Here is a 20,226-nt window from a genome sequence, read left to right as displayed (position 1 = left end):
GTTTGGGGGAGAATGGATACATGTATATGTATGGCTGAGTCGCTTTGCTGGGTACCTGAAACAACATTGTTAATCGGCTATACTCCAATATAAAATAAAAGGTTAAAAAAAATAGAGACACAGTTCAAAACAAGAGAGGAAGTTGTCTACTCTCTCTACCATATTTTAATCACATCTCCTTAATGCTATTCATCCAAAAATTTATTAATCTGATTGATATTGTTTGAATGTCTTCTAAGTGCCAAGCCCTATTCTGGGTTTGGGGGACAGATCTGTTTATAGGAAGTAATCTTGCCTTTAAGGAGGTTTATATTCCAGCAGGCAATACAGACAGCTGAGGTGATGATGAGACATTCTATTGGAGTCATCACGACCATCTCTTTCACTAGATAGAGTGCTCCTGGAGGGCAGGGACCATCCAAGCCTTTTCATCTCTATGCCTTCAGTGCCTACCCCAGAGTGAGCAAATAGTATCTAATTGCTGAATTAATAAATACAGGTAATTCTGGACTTATGCCAATAATTGGGCCGTATCTTGACCCTGCAATCCCACTCCTGGGCATATATCCAGAGAAAACAATGGCCCGAAAGGATCCATGCATCCCACTGCTCATTGCAGCATGAGTTACAATAGCCAAGACATGGAAGCAACCTAAATGTCCATCAGCAGAGGAATGGATGAAGAAGATGTGGTACAGATCCACAATGGAATACTACTCAGCCATAAAAAAGAACAAAATAATGCCATTTGCAGCAACATGGATGGATCTAGAGATTGTCATATTGAGTGAAGTAAGTCAGACAGAGAAAGAGAAATATCATATGATATCCCTTATATGCGGAATCTAAAAAGAAATGATACAAGTGAACTTATTTACAAAACAGAAACAGACTTGCAGACTTAGAGAATGAACTTATGGTTACCAGGGGGGACGGGTGGGGAGAAGGGAAAAAGAAAAAGAATTGGGCCATATCTTCCTAGCTAACTGAGCTATTGAGATCTTAGATGAGCCCAGAATTTTGGAACCTAAAAGAACCTCAAAAGTCAAGGAGTCCAGTCCCTCATCTATAATTTCAGTTTCTTCTACAATATTCCTACAGTTGATTTCATGAAAACGGGTAAGAGTTCCTAGGAATGGAGGTATCATGAGAAAATAAGATGATGTCATTTTTGCTAAATTTTAGATGCGGTAGAGATGGAGATTTAAGAACCATGGGCTCCAAGAAAGCCTGTGATCCGTCTCAAGCTGAAATCTATTGGTGGTGTTCCTGTCCCTCATTAGTACAGATAAGGTGACATGCAATTCAGACTCTGTCACAATGAGCACTATGGCAACCGGAATTTGTGCCTAATAGAACAATTGCCGAGCTTCAACCCACAGCCCTCTGATTCCACACACCAATCGTCCCAGCAAACTCAAATAAAAGAATCTGGACAGTTCATTGAAATTCACTGTGATCCTATTTGTCTCAGAATTAAAACTGCATTAAGTGGGGATGTGTGACAGTTCGTTTGGGCTCCTTTGCTTTGACTTGCTGTGCGAATCAGGAATGGATACCAGGGCAATATTTAACCCAGTTGAACATGAGTAAATACACGGAAACAACAACATCCAAGTCCTCTTCAAACCGCTTTGGCAACGGTGAGATTGAGGACAAGTAATGAGAGTGCTAAACACAAATAATTTCAATTCTTTTAAACGCTTGCTGGTTTCAGAGCGCAGCTACTCAATATTTCTCCCATAGCATCAGCATCACAAGAAATTAATATATGTCATATGGTTGAATTTTTTCAAGTCTTTACCATTTTCTCACTACCTCCTGTTCGGGGAACATGTGAAGCTTTGCGATATGAAGACTCAGGGGAGCTTGGGAGGGCCTCTGGGATTATGGAATCTGTGATTTTAATGCCTCGCATGATAAGATGAGTTGTTAGGTTCCCATTTCATAGGGACAAAGCCAGATGGCAGAAATTAAGATTTGGGGATTCAGAGAACAGCAACACATGTTTATGCTCTTGAGAATAAACTTGGGAACATCTGGTAAGGACATGGAATGCATCTTTAGGAGCCAGGTTTATCCTATTAACTAGAATGCAGAAGGGCAAAGTGGACGCTCTGGAGACACAAGCTTAGGTTTGTATCACAGCTCTGCTCCCTAGAAGTTGTGTCCCCTTAGCCTACAGACCCCCCCGATTGCCTCCCTGTAAGATCACCTGTAAAAGGGAGGAAACTCCAAACTCCTAGGATGTGGGAGGATTGCTGGGAGAAGATGGGGTAATGCATCCACAGCAGCCAGCTAGGTGCCTGACACAGACTCCTACTCACTGTGATTCTCTTCCCCCTCAAGGAACACTTGGGTTTACCCACGTGCACACAGAGTCCCTGGAAACAGTACATTCAAGCAACCAGTCTGGGGGCCCTTTAAAAAAAGAAGCATCTACAGGAACAGTTATGGGAATGATTGATTAACTTTAACCAGTACAATTCATTATGAAGGCCAGGAGGGAAGATATTACCGTGACAAATTGCTCGGCTGTTTTTTTTTTTTTCTGTCTTTACATGAACACATTTGTCAGCACAAGAGGAGGAGAGAAAAATAAACAAAAGAAGTTCTAATGTCAAAGAGACCTCTTATTGATTTAGTTCTGCATGACTTTCTCATTCAGAATGAGACAAGGTAGTCTCTACGTATGAGGATAGCCCTTCCCCGGGACAGGAGAATGACCAGGTAACCCCAGGAGGTGGCTCCAGAGTATTGTCCGTCCAGCCCTCAGCTTCTGTTCCCTCCCCGCCAACCTCTTTTTTTAGCAGGGATGCTGGAAGAAAAGAGGAAGGGGGCAAAGATAAATGAAAGTAGTATTTCCTTCTTTGACGATGGCCTGAGTGTATCATGGCTAAGAACTTCAGCTTCAAAGTTGGAGAAATCTGGATTTGAATCAAGTCCAAGTTCAAAGTTGATAGCTGTGTAACTTTGGATCTATTTACAAATCGCTCTGAGCCTCAGTTCCTGCATTTATAAAATGGGCGTAACAATACTTGCTTATTAAAGACGGGGTAAATACTGAGTGAGACAAATGACATTTATCGATGTCTGATATTCTATTCTATTATTCTTCGGCTTCTTTGTATATCGTATGTATCCCCACTCAATTATAATTAGGGTAGGAAAGCTGTGTGTTTTGCTCACCCCTGTGTTCTCAGCATCCAGGACTCTGTCTAGCACATAGTTGGCACTTTATTAAGATTGATTGGATGAATAAAGAGTTCAGCCCAGTGTCGTCATATAGTAGGATCTCAAGGTACGATGGCTTTCAAACATGCAGTGAAGGGGTGAAGGAATCTTTGAGATCTGAGAAGCCAACTTAGATTCAACAAGAATGTGAACTCTGATTCCACAACGCCTGGGTTTAAATTCCACATCCGCACTTTTTAACCTGACCCCTCGGGGCCTCTGTCTCCTCAACTGTAAAGCTGGGTTGGCAATAACAGTACCCACTTCAAAGAATGGTGGTGTACACAAGTGTGATGCTTGGCTCGTTGTAAGAGCCTACTGTTCTTAGTTGGCCGTGGATGGAGTGAGCTGACACGAAGAAGGGGCATAACGCAGCTGGAATCATCAAATACCATGGGTCTTGAATGAGCGTCAAAAGTCACGGCCAACTAGAGTTCCAGAGGAGAGACCTGGGGCCTGGGCTGGTGTCAGCCCTGTGTATCCCATCCTGGGACTCAGGTTCACTGCAGTTCCAGTCCCGTGGCAGGTCTGGGGAGGGTCCTTCCCGGTGGACGAGGCCTCCTTAAAGGCACAGGGTCTCACACTGGGGTGGGCACCACGGAGAGCACAAGGTGATTCTCACTCCTAAGGAGGGCTTCTTTGAAAGCTCTTGTCACCTAGCTCACCACCCCGCACTCCAGGACTAAGAGCCTTTTATTACAAGATCCCAGGACACCTTTCCCCGTCTACGCGCATGTGCCACGGGGGTGAAGACTTGCTCCGTGTGTGTCTCTCCTGACAGACTCAGATCATGAGGCCAGGACCTGTGTCTGACTGTTCCCTCCTCTAGGCCCAGCAGCCGGCACTGTCCCTGGCACATCATATGGCTTCAATAAACAGTCTGTAGAAGGAAGGAAGGAAGGAAAGAAGGAGCGAGGGAGGGAGGGAATCAGTTTATAGGCAAACAAGGAAAGTCTAGGAACATGCAACGTGTTTGGCTGAATTACACTTCCTGTGCCACAAATGTGCCTCTTTGCTCTCTCTCTCTCTCTCTCTCTCTCTCTAATTCAATCCCTGCCACTTGCATTTCAGTAACAAAACACTGCAGGTATAACCTATGCACCCGGATTTCCCATGCAGACTCAGACACACAGGAGGTGGGTGCACTTGGGTCAGGACGCCCCACGGAAGAGCCCCAGCTGTGACCACAGGCATTTGCAGACCCTGCACGAGGTTGGCTCCCACCTGACGGTGCCTTTCTGACCTGCACAGAACATCCTTGTGCCCAAAAGTCTGGGGCCACTCTGAGGGGAGATAGGGAACCAGGCCGCGAGGAGCCAGAGCCCGAGCCTCAGGAAGCCTGGCACATGGCTTGCAGCCAGCACTGGAGACAGTGATTTATTTCAGAGGGATGTGTTTGCCGTCCAGCCGCACAGCCAGGGAACCTTCTCTTCTCCACTGGCCAAGCACGTGCGCGCGCACCACCCACACACAGACCCTCACACATACACCCACACATTCACACAAACATAAACACGCTCTCTCACACCCATACACGGAAACCCACACACGCCTTGGGTACTAACACACTCACACGCATACTTACAACTGCATGCGGTGCACACGTTAATCATCCTGGCCAGTGAGAGAAGAGAAAAAAATGAAGCCGTGTCCTCGCCTTTCACCTCCGCCCTCACGTGTGCGGCCCTCCTTGCTGAGCTCTGCGCCCTTCCCATTAGGCAGCTGCTGATGCTGACAGGCCCAGCTGGGCCTTGCGCGCCTTCCCAGTTGGCCAGGCCTCCCTTGGCCAGGTCTCCCCAGTTGCTGGCTGCAGAATTCCCCACACCAGCCCCTTCGGACCGTCCCTTTTCATCCCTCTGTCTTTTTTTTTTTTTTTTATAATAGTCATGAGCATTTATTGAGCTTTTTTTTTAATATTGTTTTTTATTTTTTTTCTTATTGGGGTATAGTTGCTTTACAATGTTGTGTGAGTTTCTGCTGTACAACGAAGTGAATCAGCTATACGTATACATCTATCCCCTCCCTCTTGGACCTCCCTCCCACCTCGCCCCCATCCCGCCCATCTAGGTCATCACAGAGCACCGAGCTGAGCTCCCTGTGCTATACAGCAGGTTCCCACTAGCTATCTGTTTTACACATGGTAGCGTGTATATGTCGATCCCAATCTCTCAATTCATCCCCCTCCCCGCCATGTCCATACATCTGTTCCCTAAGTCTGCGTCTCTGTTCTTGCCCTGCAAACAGGTTCATCTGTACCATTTTTCTAGATTCCGTATACATTCTTTAATATATGATATTTGTTTTTCTCTTTCTGACTTACTTCACTCTGTTTGACAATCTCTAGGTTCATCCACGTCTCTACAAATGACCCAGTTTTGTTCCTTTTTATGGTTGAGTAATATTCCACTGTATATATGTACCACATCTTCTTTATCCATTAGAGAAATGCAGATCAAAACTACAATGAGGTATCACCTCACACCAGTCAGAATGGCCATCATCAAGAAATCTACAAACAGTAAATGCTGAAGAGGGTGTGGAGAAAAGGGAACCCTCTTGCACTGTTGATGGGAATGTAAATTGATACAGCCACTATGGAGAAAAGTACGGAGGTTCCTTAAAAAACTAAAAATAGAATTACCATATGACCCAGCAAACCCACTACTGGGCATATACCCTGAGAAAACCCTAATTCAAAATGACACATGCACCCTAATGTTCGCTGCAACACTATTTACAATAGCCAGGACATGGAAGCAACCTAACTGCCCCTCACCTCTCTGTCTTTCCCAGCAAGTGATAAACTTCCTGGCCTCCCTGTCCCCTCCAGCTCTTCTGCCCACCCGCCCCCCGCCCCCGTCCCAGCAGGAGATGGGCTGCAGGGCCTGGGGGAAGGAAGGAAGAGCACACACGGGCCTCAGAGTCGACCGACACAGGTCCGGTTCTTGCCTGCTCGCTTTCTGTCTGTGCAGATTTGGGCAGGTCTGTCAGCCTGTCCTGATCTTGAATTTCCTCATCTGCAGACCATGACCCCTTGAATCTGGGATCAGTAAGTAAATGAGATAAGGAGCAGGACAGACACAGCGGGCGCTCTGTACCTGTTCACGTCTTCACTCTGCTCTCTCTTCCCCAGGTGAATTCCTCCATCTGCGCCTGGGTCCCTCTCCTTCAAAACACGAACCTTTCTGTCTGCTTGGGCTTCTGTCCCTTGACCTGTAACCAGGCCATAATCTTCTGCTTCCTAAAGAAAGCCTCCCTTGGGCTTCCCTGGTGGCGCAGTGGTTGAGAGTCTGCCTGTCGATGCAGGGGACACGGGTTCGTGCCCCGGTCCGGGAAGATCCCACATGCCGCAGAAAAAAAAAAGAAAGCCTCCCTTGACGATGCCTCCTCCATCACCCACCCCCTTCTCATCATTTACTCTACAGTAATTTCCCTGCATGTGAACAAGTTCCATTCTGAGAGCGCGCTTGTAAGTGCAATTTGTTTGTTAAGTCCAACAAAGTTAGCCTAGGTACACAGCTAACACAATTGGCTATATAGTACTGTACTGTAATGGGTTTGTAATACTTTTCACACAAGTATATTATGTCTGCTGAAATAAACATAGATACTAGGGATCCAAAGAAATCATAAAGACCACACATAATACGGAACTTGGTTTTAACAAACATGGTCACAGTGAAGTAATTGGATTAAAAAGATGGTAACTGAGTTTTACCTATCAACCCAATATCTCTAATATCTAATGTACATTCCTATTCAAAATTCTTCAGAGTGAAATTATTTTATGGGCTTGAAATATAATTTTTAAAGTCTTTATTGAATTTGTTACAATATTGCTTCTGTTTTATGTTTTGGTTTTCTGGCCACAAGGCATGTGGGATCTTAGCTCCTGGACCAGGGATCAAACCCACAACCCCTGCATTGGAAGGTGAAGTCTTAACCACTGGACCACCAGGGAAGTCCTGAAATGTTTTATTCTAAGGTTGCGTATTCCAAGAAGTTCTGCACTAGTACCAAAGAAAGTAACACTTCTATTTTTTACTGTCCTCTCTACAGTGCTGTACAGTAAAGTACACAAAAGCACAGCCACTTGTAGGGGATGCACGCCCGTGACAATGTATGCCAGACACGTGAACTAACTTAGGTGGTTGGACGCGCAAACGCACGTTCACATCTTTTTTTTTTTTTTTTTGCGGTACGCGGGCCTCTCACCGTTGCGGCCTCTCCCGTTGCGGAGCACAGGCTCCGGACGCGCAGGCTCAACGGCCATGGCTCACGGGCCCAGCCGCTCCACGGCATGTGGGATCTTCCCGGACCGGGGCACGAACCCGTGTCCCCTGCATCGGCAGGCGGACTCTCAACCACTGCGCCACCAGGGAAGCCCACGTTCACATCTTTGAAAGTTTGCAACTTGAAGGTTCGTACGTAGGGGACTTACTCTATTAATACAATATTTACAATATTGCTCTTCAGCTCCTGCTTCCTCCTCTCCTGCACATCACAATGAGCTGTCCACCTGCTCCACCTCCAGTCTCTTTAAATGACACTTGATCATGGCTTCCCTGGGGTCTGCTGTGCCCAATTCAATTGCATCCCCTCCGGGCCTCCTGGTGCTGGTGCCAGCACCGCCCCCTTCAGCTGGGGGTAAGGGTGGAGTAGTGGGTGGCCAGAGCACAGGCCTGACTTCCAATCCCAGCTCAGCCACTCACCAGCTGTGCCACCTTGGGTCACTCACATTCCCTCTCCAGGCCTCAGTTTCATCATCTGTGAAATGGGGCCCCAAGGAGCACCTGCCGTACTGGGTGGTGGTTTTGAGGGCTACATGAGGTAATGTACGCTGGGTGTTTCCCATGTAACAAGCGCTCGATCATCATTATCTCTTATTTTGACCCTTCAAATCTTCCCCTCCCCAGAACCTTGAACCTCCGACCTCCCCTGGTCCTCCTCATCATGTCTTTTTTTTATCCTTTCAATTTGGAAATACACCATATATGCAATACAGTATAATGTGTGTATAGTTTGAAACGTGGTCTTTTTTTTTTTAACTTTTTTATTATGGAAAACTTCAAACAACGCAAAAGTGGAAGCAGTAGTATGACAAACCCCCATGGACCCATCAACCAGCTTCAAGAATTACCAACACAACATTACTGTGGCTCGTCATGTCCTCCCCAGTGCTCGTACATGGACGCTCTGCAGGGCTCTGTCTTCAGGCTCCAGGGTGTGTGCTAGAAAACCGGATCCCTTCCACAGCACCCACCCTCCTCTCCTCTCAGAGGACGCCACCTCCAGGCCTCTGGCCCCAGTGCCTCTCTCGGGTCCCAGGTCTGCTATGGGACTTTCGCACATCTCTACCCGGACAGGGGTTCCCACTTCCTGGGTTTAGATTGCCATCTCTGGTCTTTGAGCAGGGAGCTGCATGATCGGGCTATTCTATCTTGTTGGCTCTAACGGCAGTCCTGCAAAGTGAGGGGTATTGACCCCATCTCAAAGATGGGGGGATGGAGAGGCAGCTAACCCCAGCCCTGTCACTCCACACCTGAAACAATACCTTTTTTTTTTTTTTGGCCGTGTCACGCAGCTTGTGGGATCCTTGATCCCCGACCAGGGATCGAACCAGCGTCCTCCCGCATTGGAAGCACTGAGTCTTAACCACTGGACCGCCAGGGAATTCCCAACAGTATCTATTTTAAACATGCTTTTCTCTAGGCACTATGCCAGTTACCTTACCATTTTAATTGTTCCAGTGACCCTAAGTAGGAATGATTCCCATTTTACAGATGTGGAAACAATTTCAGTGACTTTCTCAAGGTTGGGCCGGTACCAAGTTGAATTCCACTGATGAAAAGAGTGACCTAAATAAGGTCACTGTCAAATAGTCAGCTAAGCTCCCTCCTTGCCTCCCTTTTTCCTCCCTCCTCCCCTCTGTACCTGCCACACTTACCATGCATGCACATAGATAACAATTCTGAAGAGACCCAGTTTCTGGAAGATAAGACAGACTCTATGCCATAAGCACCCCTGCTAGAAAGGCTGACAGAGCCATGCCCTGGAGTGCAAGTCTATGCAGGGTTGTCTTTTTATACCCATCCTAGGGTATACCCATCCTTTATACCCTAGGAGAAACCTAGACTTTTAGACTATATTTCTTTGAGGCCAGTTACAAAAACTCTTCAAATCAGAAAAAAGCAGCTCTGTATTTCATAATCTAGTAAATTTCATGGTTTACTGCAATCTTCCACAGATAGCAAAAGTTAATTTCAAGGAAATTGTCCTTTGCTTATGAAACAGATATTACTTTGATTTTCTTTGAAGAAGCAGACTTTTAGTTCCATGAAAATAGTGTAAACGATGCAACAGTTGACTCAGTGAGACTGGGTTTACTTCTGAGTAAAGCCAGTGCAAGCAGCTTCCAAGATATAGCACTGCACCCTGCAGTTTCAGATTTAGGTAAAATTTGAAGCAAAATGGTTTGTAGAAAGAGCACTGTCACAGAAATGAGACGCCTGCAGTTAAAGTACCATCTCTCCTACGTGCATGACTCTTTGTAAAATGAGAACGGCAATACTCATTTCTCATCGTTCCTCAGGATGCAGGAAAACACCCAAAATTTTTCTTAAAAAATTTTTTTTGAATAGTAATACATTCACATGGTTAGAACTTCAAAAAGTACAGAAGGGTAGATAGTGAAAACTCTTCCTCCCACTCTATTTCCCGTCCTCCGAACCCCATCCCTCTGCAAAGGGTAATCACTGTTATTAGTTACCCTTCTAAAGATGTCTTATGCATATAGTTAACAATACAATGATATATTCTTTTTAGCACCTTAGTTTTTAAACAAATAGTGACATACTAGACACAATTTCTGTGCTCGGCTTTCTTCACTTAATGTGGCTGTTAAAACTTCCAAGTGATGCACAAATGCGAGGAGTTATTATTATTATTTTAAAATATTATCTCAATAATGTACAATGATAATTATGAAGATTAATTTTTCTTAGAATTTAGAAAGGAAAAAAGAGGAAACTTTAGTATAGTAAAGCTTGGGTGCTTAATGAAATAATTGTGTGCAGAACGTATGTGCTAAATATAACAAATTTCTCTAAATTTAACTTGAATACTCCCTGAGTCATAAATAACTAGCAAAAACACTTTACGTACAAAGGACGCTTTCCCGCTCCACTGCGACACTGGACCACAGAGCTGTCTTGTGTTAACAGTGCCACCTAGAGGCAGAAGGTCATCCCCACTACAGGATTTCTTCCCCAGCTGATTTATTCTTGGCTTATCTACACCTCAGGAAATCCATGTCCTACACATAGACACATTCATCTCTTCTTTTGATTTCCTTGCTTCCTCTCTGTCTTTGAAAACTGGTGAACACAGGAAAATCAATTCATTTCCTTTTTTCTACATTTTAATTTCCATTACAAACTGACTCCAAGTGTGGTCCAAGGGAATTCTTTTGGGTTCCTTGACAGGGAAGTCATCAATTTTCAAGTGGCATCATACAGAATAAGAAGCAAGTGGATCCTCGGGTCCTGTGAAGGGACCAAAGCCCTCTTCGGACGCTCGAGCCTAGTGGTCTTCAAGTTTGCGTGTGCACCGGCATCACCTGGGCGGGCCTGTTAAGATCCAGAGTAGGCTTGACGTGCGTTTCTGACAAATTCACAGGTGAAGCTGACACAGTCTCCTGTGCTGGATGCTGTGCTGCCCAGAGCCTCGCTCCAGCCCGGAAACGCACAGTCCCCCGGCCACAAGAGTGTTGGTGGCTGAGGCTCTCCGGTGATCTGCTCTCTGGGAATTGCTTTCAGCTGAAGAAAGCCTTCTCTCCCAAAGCCACATCATGCCCCAGAGGCAACACCTCTGAACGTTATTCCCTGCAGAGGCAGAAAGGCCCCGTCCCTTGCTTCAAGGTGGGACAGCACCGCCAGAGATCCGCTTGTGCTGGGCCCAGCTCTTGCCCGCAGCTGCCCTGTGGTCCACATCCTCCTCCCTCCTCCCTCCTCCAGGCTGCTGATCCTATGGGCACTTCCCCGTAAACCCTGCAAACAAATCTCTGTCCCATCGTCTGACTCCCGGAGACCGTAACCCAAGACACCTTCCTGAAACTAAAATCTTAGCCTTGAAATACAGAGAAAACTATGTAAGCAACAATGTGAAAGTGCTGTGTAGATTTTGTCATGCTGTCTGTACGTAAAGGACCATTATAGTTACTACGTGTATCATTTTTTTCAAGTTTGTCTTACGTTAGTTTTTATTACAAATAGAGAACGTTCCAGCTAATTTACAGAAGTTTAGCCTCAGGAATTTGTAAGTTCACTGAGCATTCCAACCCCACATTAATAGCATGCTTTCTAAAGTAAGCGCCCTTTCTTTTAAAAGCAGCAGCACGTGTGATTTTTTCACTCTTAATACAAATATGAAGAAATACTCCATTCATTCCTTTCACAAATAGTCATTGAAGGCCTCTGGGCTTGGCACTGTTGTGGGCGCTGAAAATGCAGCGTTTATGGAGATTCCATTCTAGTATGAAAAATAAATAATTATGTCTGCATAATGACAAGTTCTGCAAATGAACTAAGGTAAGTGATGTGCATAGACGGTGACTTCCAGGAGTTGAGCTACTCCTTGATCTTGTATAAAACACAGGTCTCAAGAGCATTATGGACTGGACCTCCAGAGCTGGGCTAGGATGGCAAATGCTACATTGCTCCTGTGGGTCACATGAGAGTTTTGTTCTACAGTTCTACAGATATTTATTGCATGCCTACCCTATGTCAGTAGTGGTATTGAAAAGGCTTGAACTTCCAAATACAGCAGCAACAACAGTGATAGAAGTGTGACTACCCTAGGGAATAGCTCTTGACCTAGCTGGTAGAAGAAGTTAGTCTTCTCTGGTGGGTGATAGACCTCACCCACCGGAGAAGGTGGGTGAGGTCAGTGGTTCTCACACTTGAGCATGAATTCGAATCACCTGGAGGACTGGTCCAATCACAGAATACTAGACCTCCATCCTTCCCCCTACCTCTGAGGTTTTCTCTTGCAGTAGATCTGGGGTGGGACCTGAGAATTTGCATATCTATCATGCTCGTATGCTAATTAGCACTGTGTTCATTATTATTACTATTTTTAGAATAACCGCTGCCCTTTGCTACTAGACTCCTCCCTCCTTAGGTTTTCCTCGAGCAAGAAGTCGATTCTTCCACCCCATTAAAATCAGGCTGGGCCTTGTGACTTGACCTGGCAATGAAATGTAAATGCAGGGATGGCGTGTCACTTTGGAGCAGAAACCCTAAGAGCCATTACGTACTCCTGCTATCTTTCTCTTCCCCTCTGTCAGGAGACAGGTATATCCCAGATATGGGGCTGCTCATTCAGCCTGGGTCCTGTAATGAAGAAGAACTGAAATCTAGCCGCACTGATTCATGATGGACGTGCAGCACAGGACATAAGCGAACCTTTGTTGTTATAGGCAACTGAGGTTTGGGGGTTGCTTGTTAGTGCAGCATATCATGGTCTAAACTGACTGATACAGAAGACTTCCTAGAGAACACGATACTGAGTAGAGTTTTCAAGGTGCATTGTCCAGGCGGAGAAGAGGCGTTTGAGATGGCAGGCAGGCTGTGTGGGGTATCTAGTGCATAGAACACTTCAGTATAGAAAGTGATGGGAGAGGTAGGCAGGAGTCAAACCACTGAATCTCGCATGTCAAATTGCATCCTATAGAGAACAGATGACAAAAACCTCACATGGAACATGCCCCAAATAGAGCCTTAGATACCATTCCCTATCCCCAAGCTGTTCTTTCTGAAGTCTTCTCCAATAAATTAAACAGTACCGACACTTACCCTGTTCCTCAAGCCAAAAATCCAAAAGTCATCCCTGATCAACTTGTGTCATTCTCTCACCCCTCGTCAGCAAGTCTGGTTGGCTGCACCTACAAACACAAGCTCAGTCCTTTCTAAATCCACTGCCTCCCGCTGGCCCAGCCACCAGCATCTCCCCCTAGAATCACTGCAACTACCTCCTGACCAATGTCCTTGTTTCCAGCCTTGCTTCCCTGTGGTCCATTCTCCACATTGTAGCCAGAGCGAGCTCCTAAAAGTATAAATCAGATGATGGATTATGTCATCTCCCTGCTTGCAGTCTTCCAGAAGCTTCCCATTATATTGAAAATAAAACCGAACATCCTTATTGTGGCTGATAAGTCCCTACATAACCTAGCCTCTGCCTACATCACCAATTTCTCCTCATACCAAATTCTCTTGTCCAGTTCACTGAGTTCAAGCTACCCTGGCTTTCCTTTGCACTGCATGTTCCCTCTGTCAGAAATGTTCATCTTCAGTCCTCCATGCACCATATCCTCGGGGGAGCCTTCCCTGGCTACCCTAACTCAAGCAGTACCTCTGCTCCTAAGTTGAAAATCTTTCTTCACTACGCCTATTGTTGTTTGAAATTATTTTATGTATTTGCAAGCGATTGCTATCTGCACATTCATTAGAATAGAAGTTCCAAGACATCAGGTCTAAGACTTTCATGAATTCATTTGTTCACACATCCACTCAACAAATTTTTATTAAGCATGTAGTACGTACAAGACATTGTCCCTTCTGGGGACGATATTTCAGCCATGAGCCACTGCCCTGGCACATTCAAGTTGCTTAATAAATATCAGTTGCCTAACTAAATAAATGAGTAAACCGAAGGGTAGAAAAAAGATTGGATCAGAAAGAAGTATATAGGTCACACATACATTGCTAATGAGAAAACTGAACTTTTATGATAAAACAACAAAATGCTGTTTAGACTGGCTGAGACACCCAGATCAAACAGCATCGGTCCCAGAGAAAATGAGCTAGGAAAGGCTCCCTCGCTGGGACTTCTGAAAGTATACAAGAATCATTAAAACGGAGAACATGACTGCATAACCAGCATAAAAATACACATGTTCTTCTATTAGCACATGTTCTTCTATTAGCAGGATATCTACTCAGTAACTTATCAGGAATCATTTATTAAGTGCTTTCCTTGACAAAGGAAAGGAAACTGTATTGTAATTAGTCACACTCGCACGACTGATTCCTAACAATAATTTTATGTCCAGGATGTAATGAATCTTCAGGGAATTTCAAAAACTGCTACAAGTTGAAGTCAATTTTGAGACAGCAAAGCAACAGTGTTTGTGTGGGTTGAAGTGCGGTGGCTGGTTCCAGCCAGGAACTCCAAAGTTTTCCTGATTTTGGATACGGGTATATTTTTCACATAAGACACTATCACTTCTATGTACCTTCTCCCTCTTCTTTCCGTTACAAGGAGTAGTGAAGACATAAACCAATTCCAGGTACAGCAAAATCTCCACGATTCAGGCTCACCCTGGAGAAAGCCAAGGGCAGCTATGGCCAAGCCTGAATTCTAGAGGAAGAAAGTGGTGTATGCTTTTTAAAAAGGTACATCCAATATTAACCAAGTATTGACTTTTGCTAGTATCTGGGGGGAGGACTCTAAATTAACGTAGGATTAAAATGACTTACAATGGCATATTGCGATTGATTTGTCCTCTGAGGGAGAATAAACATTTTCTTCTACAAGATTAGCTATATTGGTCCGTGTGTGCTCGCCGGCGGTCCTCGTTCTCTCCATGTACGTGATGGACCCGCAGCCACCCTCCCGGCCCGTGCTGCAGGCCCCCAGGAGCCTGGCCCCGAGGCGTGAGATATTTCAGTCAAAGGAAGAAACAGCTCTTCTCCTGAGATGGAATCTGTTGTTTGCGAATGTGGGTAATCAACTTGACATGTGGGCCAAGTGGTGCCCTATGTAGTAAAATGAAAAGAAGAGACAAGATGATGTCATTTTCCCATATTGTGAAACCTTCAAAAACAAATGCCTTTTGTGAGACCAAGCTAACAAACCTCTGATGGTGCAAAGAGGATCTGTTTGAAGAACTTAACAGTAAGATAGAAGTACTTTCAAGCTGAGGCCTGCAAGCGTATAAAGGTCTAAAATACAGAGTGAGGAGGGCTGACCATCTGAATCTCATTCAGTCGAGGAAGCAAGGCTAGGAGTTGGATCGTCTTCATTCTGTGGCCCTTGACTTTGTGGGTGGGGCATATAAGTGGACACAGTTTGTTTTCCTGTGAACCTATTACCTTCGGGATGTGCCAAGATTTGCCTTATAATGCCACCTTCATGCCTGATCTTCTGAACGTTATGACCGACAGACAGCGGCTTTAGCGATGAAGCCATTCCACCCTAGGGTGAACTTGGGTTGTTCTCCAGATTTCCGGTCATTTGTGCGCTCGATGCTTCTATTTGTATGGAATACGGACATGTCACACTTCCCTGCCCTAGGCTCTGTCAGAGGGCTTACAGAGAGTGTTTGAAGCTCGTGGAGATGTTTGGTGTCCCTTGGCCTGAAGATGTGGAATGCAGTAGGTTCCCAGACTGTGATGAACCGTATCCTCGACTTGTGGATGTGAATTTAGCTGGAGATCCTGCTGAAGGAGGCCCAGTGGCAGTGCAGAGGGACCATGGTGTTTGGTGTCCCCGAGAGTTGAAAATTGACCCTGATCTTGGCTATTCTTTTTCACACATGTGTGATTGTTCACCTCCTTGTCCAAATATGTACTTTAGGAGAGAAGAACTTTCATTTGCTCCGTATTTCATAGGATTGATTTCACTCATTTGCCTCTCTGCCACATTATTTACTTTTTTAACTTTTTGGATTGATGTCACAAGATTCCATTATCCTGAAAGGCCTATTATATTTTATGCAGTCTGCTACATGATGGTATCATTAATTTTCTTGATTGTGTTTTTCCTTGAGGACCGAGTAGCCCGCAATGCATCTAGCCCTGCACAGTATAAGGCTTCCACAGTGACACCAGGATCTCATAATAAAGCCTGTACCATGCTTTTAGTGTTACTCTATTTATTTTACTATGGCTGGTAGTGTTTGGTGGGTAATTCTTACCATCACGTGGTTCTTGGCAGCTGTGTCAAAGTGGGATAGTGAAGCTATTGAGAAGAAAGCATTGCTGTTTCACTCCAGTGCCGTGGGGGCATCCCTGGGACTCCAACTATCATCCTTTTAGCGATGAATAAAATTGAAAGTGACAATAGAAAAAAAAAAAAAGATTGGGGCTTCCCTGGTGGCGCAGTGGTTGAGAGTCCGCCTGCCGATGCAGGGCACACGGGTTCGTGCCCCGGTCCGGGAGGATCCCACATGCCGCGGAACGGCTGGGCCCGTGAGCCATGGCCGCTGAGCCTGCGCGTCCGGAGCCTGTGCTCCATAACGGGAGAGGCCACAACAGTGAGAGGCCCATTTACTGAAAAAAAAAAAAAAAAAAGATTACTTATATTGTTTCCTTAATTCATTTTTTCAGAATACTTAGGCAAAATTCAATCCAGGTCCAGTCCATCTGTATGCAAACTTTGGATTTGTGGGTCTGAATTAATATTTTATCATAAAACTAAAAAGCATTCTTATACCCAGCATGGTACAGTCTCTCTAACGTTCTCCAAGGTCTCGTCAGAGACCTCTGTGTTTAGGTGTCAAGATAGTAATTGCTTTTGTCAAAGTGCCGTGACTCATGTTTAATCACTTTTCTTTAATGACTCAAGCTGGGAACTCAGTGACGTTTGTGAGTGGCAGGATGACATAAAAGAAGCTGGGTGAATTCTGTCTTCACCATCCTCCATGGTATGATTTCACTAGCTCAGGCTTCTGCCCAAGTAAGCTATCATTCAATTACTTCATGGCGAGGAACGCCTAACATCTCAGGGTTGAAAAAATTATGTCAATGTTGTGCTTACACAAGAACAGATGACGGGACAAATGGAGCAGAATAAAAAGTCCAGAAAACCATATATACTTTCAACAGACTAATGTCAAGGGGGGGAAAGATGAATTTTCTAATAAATAGCACCGATCAATGGATATACAGATGGGAAAGAAACGTATCTTAACCCCGTACCTCATAGCAGGTATAAATATCAATTCCAAAAAGAGTACATTATTTTTTTAAAATATATTTTATTTATTTTTGGCTGTGTTGGGTCTTTGTTGCTGCGCGGGGGCTTTCTCTATCTGTGGCGAGTGGGGGCTACTCTTCGTTGCGGTACGTGGGCGTCTCATTGCGGTGGCTTCTCTTGTTGCGGAGCACGGGCTCTAGGCGTGTGGGCTTCAGTAGTTGTGGCTCGCGGGCTCTAGAGCGCAGGCTCAGTAGTTGTGGCTCACGGGCTTAGTTGCTCCGTGGCATGTGGGATCTTCCCGGACCAGGGCTCGAACCTGTGTCCCCTGCATTGGCAGGCAGATTCTCAACCACTGTGCCAGGGAAGTCCCCCCAAGAAGAGTACATTATTAATAATGCCATTTGCTGCAACATGGATGGACCTAGAGACTGTCATACAGAAGAGAGAAGAGATTGTCTCTCTCCGAAGTCAGACTGAGAAAGACAAACATCGTATGATATTGCTTACATGTGGAATCTAAAAAGAAATGATGCAAATGAACTTACTTACAAAACGGAAACAGACTCACAGACTTAGAGAACGAACTTACGGTTACCAGCAGGGAAAGGTGGGGGGAAGGATAGAGAGTGTGGGATTGACATGTACACACTGCTGTATTTAAAATGGATAACCAGCAAGGACTTACTGTATAGCACAGGGAACTCTGCTCAATACTATGTAACAACCTAAATGGAAAAAAATTTGAAAAAGACTAGATATATGTATAACCAAATCACTTTGCTGTACACCTAAAACTAACATAACATTATTAATCAATTATAAAAAATAATTTTAAAAAAGGAGTACAGATCTAACCATGAAAAATAAAACAATAAAGCTTCTTAAAGAAAGTATACAGCATCTTTATGACATTGGAGTCTGCACAGATTTCTCAAACAGGACTCAAATTGCCAATCATAAGAAGAAAATGATACATTTTTATGTTAAAATAGAGAACTTCCGTTGATCAAAAAGACACCATTAAAAGAGTAGAAAATGCAGCTCACAGAATGGAAAATCGTATTTATAATGTATATCTGACAAATAACTCATTTCCAGAATTTGTAGAGAATGTCTACAAATCAATAAGAAAAAGACAGAAACCTAATAGAAACTGGCAAAAATGTGGACAGGCACTCCACAAAATATGAGATCTAAATGGTCAATAAACATACAAAAAGGTAGCAAGTCTTATTAGTGACCAGAAAAACACAAATTAAATACACAATGAGATACCACTACACACCGAGCAGAATGGCTCAGATGAGAGACAGACAGTATCGATTGTTTCGTAGGATGTAGAGCACGTGGAACTCTCATATATACTGCTGATGGGGCTGTAGGTTGGTAGAACCATGTTCAAAAACTTCTTGGCAGTGTCTACTAAAGCAAAACATAAGCACATCTCATGATCCAGCAGTTTTACTCCTAGGTATACCCATTACAGAAATGCACATACAGGCATATTCACAGCCCCAAACTGGAAGCTACCCAAACGTCCATCAACAGTGGAATGAATCAATAAATCGTGCTATATTCACGATCGGTGCAATGAGAATGAGAAAACTACATCCACACGCCACAGCATGCATGTTTTTCACAACATCGTGTTGAGTGATACAAAAGAGGACACACTGCATGAAATACATTCACACGAGGCTTTAAAACAGGCAAAACTAACACGTGCCTTGAAAAGTCAGGACAGTTCTTCTTTGCAAGGTTTTCGCTGGAAGGGGGCCTGAGGGAGCTTTCTGGGGTGCTTGAATGTTCTGGTTTTTGATCTGGGTGCTGATTACATGGATGTGTTCCATTTGTGAAGAAGCATCAAGCTGGACGCTTATGATCGGTGCGTGAAACTGACACAGTCCATGCGCAGAATAAAATCTCACGGCGTGCTATTTTATCACGTTTCAGTTTATTTTCGATTATATTTGGAGAGGCAGATGCTTCAAACCAACCATTATACATTAACCAAATTTTACACAAGCCATTTGAAAAAAGATCTAAAAATGTGCTTAGTTATTGGTATTATATAACAATGATCAAGCACCAAGAGTGTGCTGAGAGCTTTTCAGAACAAACATAGAAAAGACGAGTCCCTGCCTTCACGGATACCCATTCCTTTAGAGTCTTGCGCGTAAAACTTGACCTAATATTTCACACCCCTTTACTCATAAGGCATAAATAAGGAAGTTTGTTGCATTTCTCATTGTTACTTAATAAATATTTAATACCCTTTTCCCCAAGTATACCAACTATTACTAATATTTTTGCCTTTAAATACAAATTTCCGACGTACAATATACAGTATACTCTGATTTGGTATTCACACGGTTGACCACAATATTCTTGCAGGTTGGTTATAATATGAAGCATGTTGAATTTCAACACTCACACATTTTTATACCACTTAACAGAATCGTTTGCTATTGGCAGAGCTTTTTTTGTTAAGAAGATGAGGTGCCATTGCTCTTAGATTGATAAACTGTAAACAAAAACAGCACTGCCTTGATTCCAATAAGGGTGTCAGAACTTATGGCACATTCAGAACAGTGAATCTTAGCACATCTATCAAGCTAGCCTTGCAGATACCAACTACATAGCTACATGCCCTAAACTACTAACAACTTATGATCAGCTAGTAATGGGCGATATAAGTATGATTTGCTTGACTTGTACTTTCCGTTTAAAGGAGAGGATACTGGCGTAAAATATCTGAAAACTGTGAGCGGGGAAATTTTTTTGCTTCTCTGCAAGGCTGTGTTCCAAGCAAATTCAGAATGAAAAAGAGGATGCAATGATTCCAACTTTAATCATTGGCTAAAGAGATCTAATTTCAGAACAATCCCTTAACGACATCTGATTGTTCATTTTTTTTAAATGCAAGAGAAATGAAGTGAGTTTTCATAGTGTAGTGATTTTTGGTTTCGGCACAAGAAATCATACTTCACGTGAAAATACCAGAGAGCGTGGTAG

The 20,226-nt window shown here is 44.1% G+C and overlaps 1 pseudogene; it reads left to right on the top strand.

The window, feature by feature from the left end:
- LOC112398280 (frizzled-3-like) overlaps positions 1 to 16,354 on the top strand; it is a 52,847-nt pseudogene extending 36,493 nt beyond the window's left edge.
- Positions 16,355 to 20,226: the final 3,872 nt, after the last annotated feature.

Source organism: Neophocaena asiaeorientalis, unplaced genomic scaffold (genome assembly GCF_003031525.2).
Source record: "Neophocaena asiaeorientalis asiaeorientalis breed wild unplaced genomic scaffold, Neophocaena_asiaeorientalis_V1.1 scaffold155, whole genome shotgun sequence".
NCBI classification, from domain to species: Eukaryota; Metazoa; Chordata; class Mammalia; order Artiodactyla; family Phocoenidae; genus Neophocaena; species Neophocaena asiaeorientalis.
This window is presented reverse-complemented; position numbering and strand designations above follow the sequence as displayed.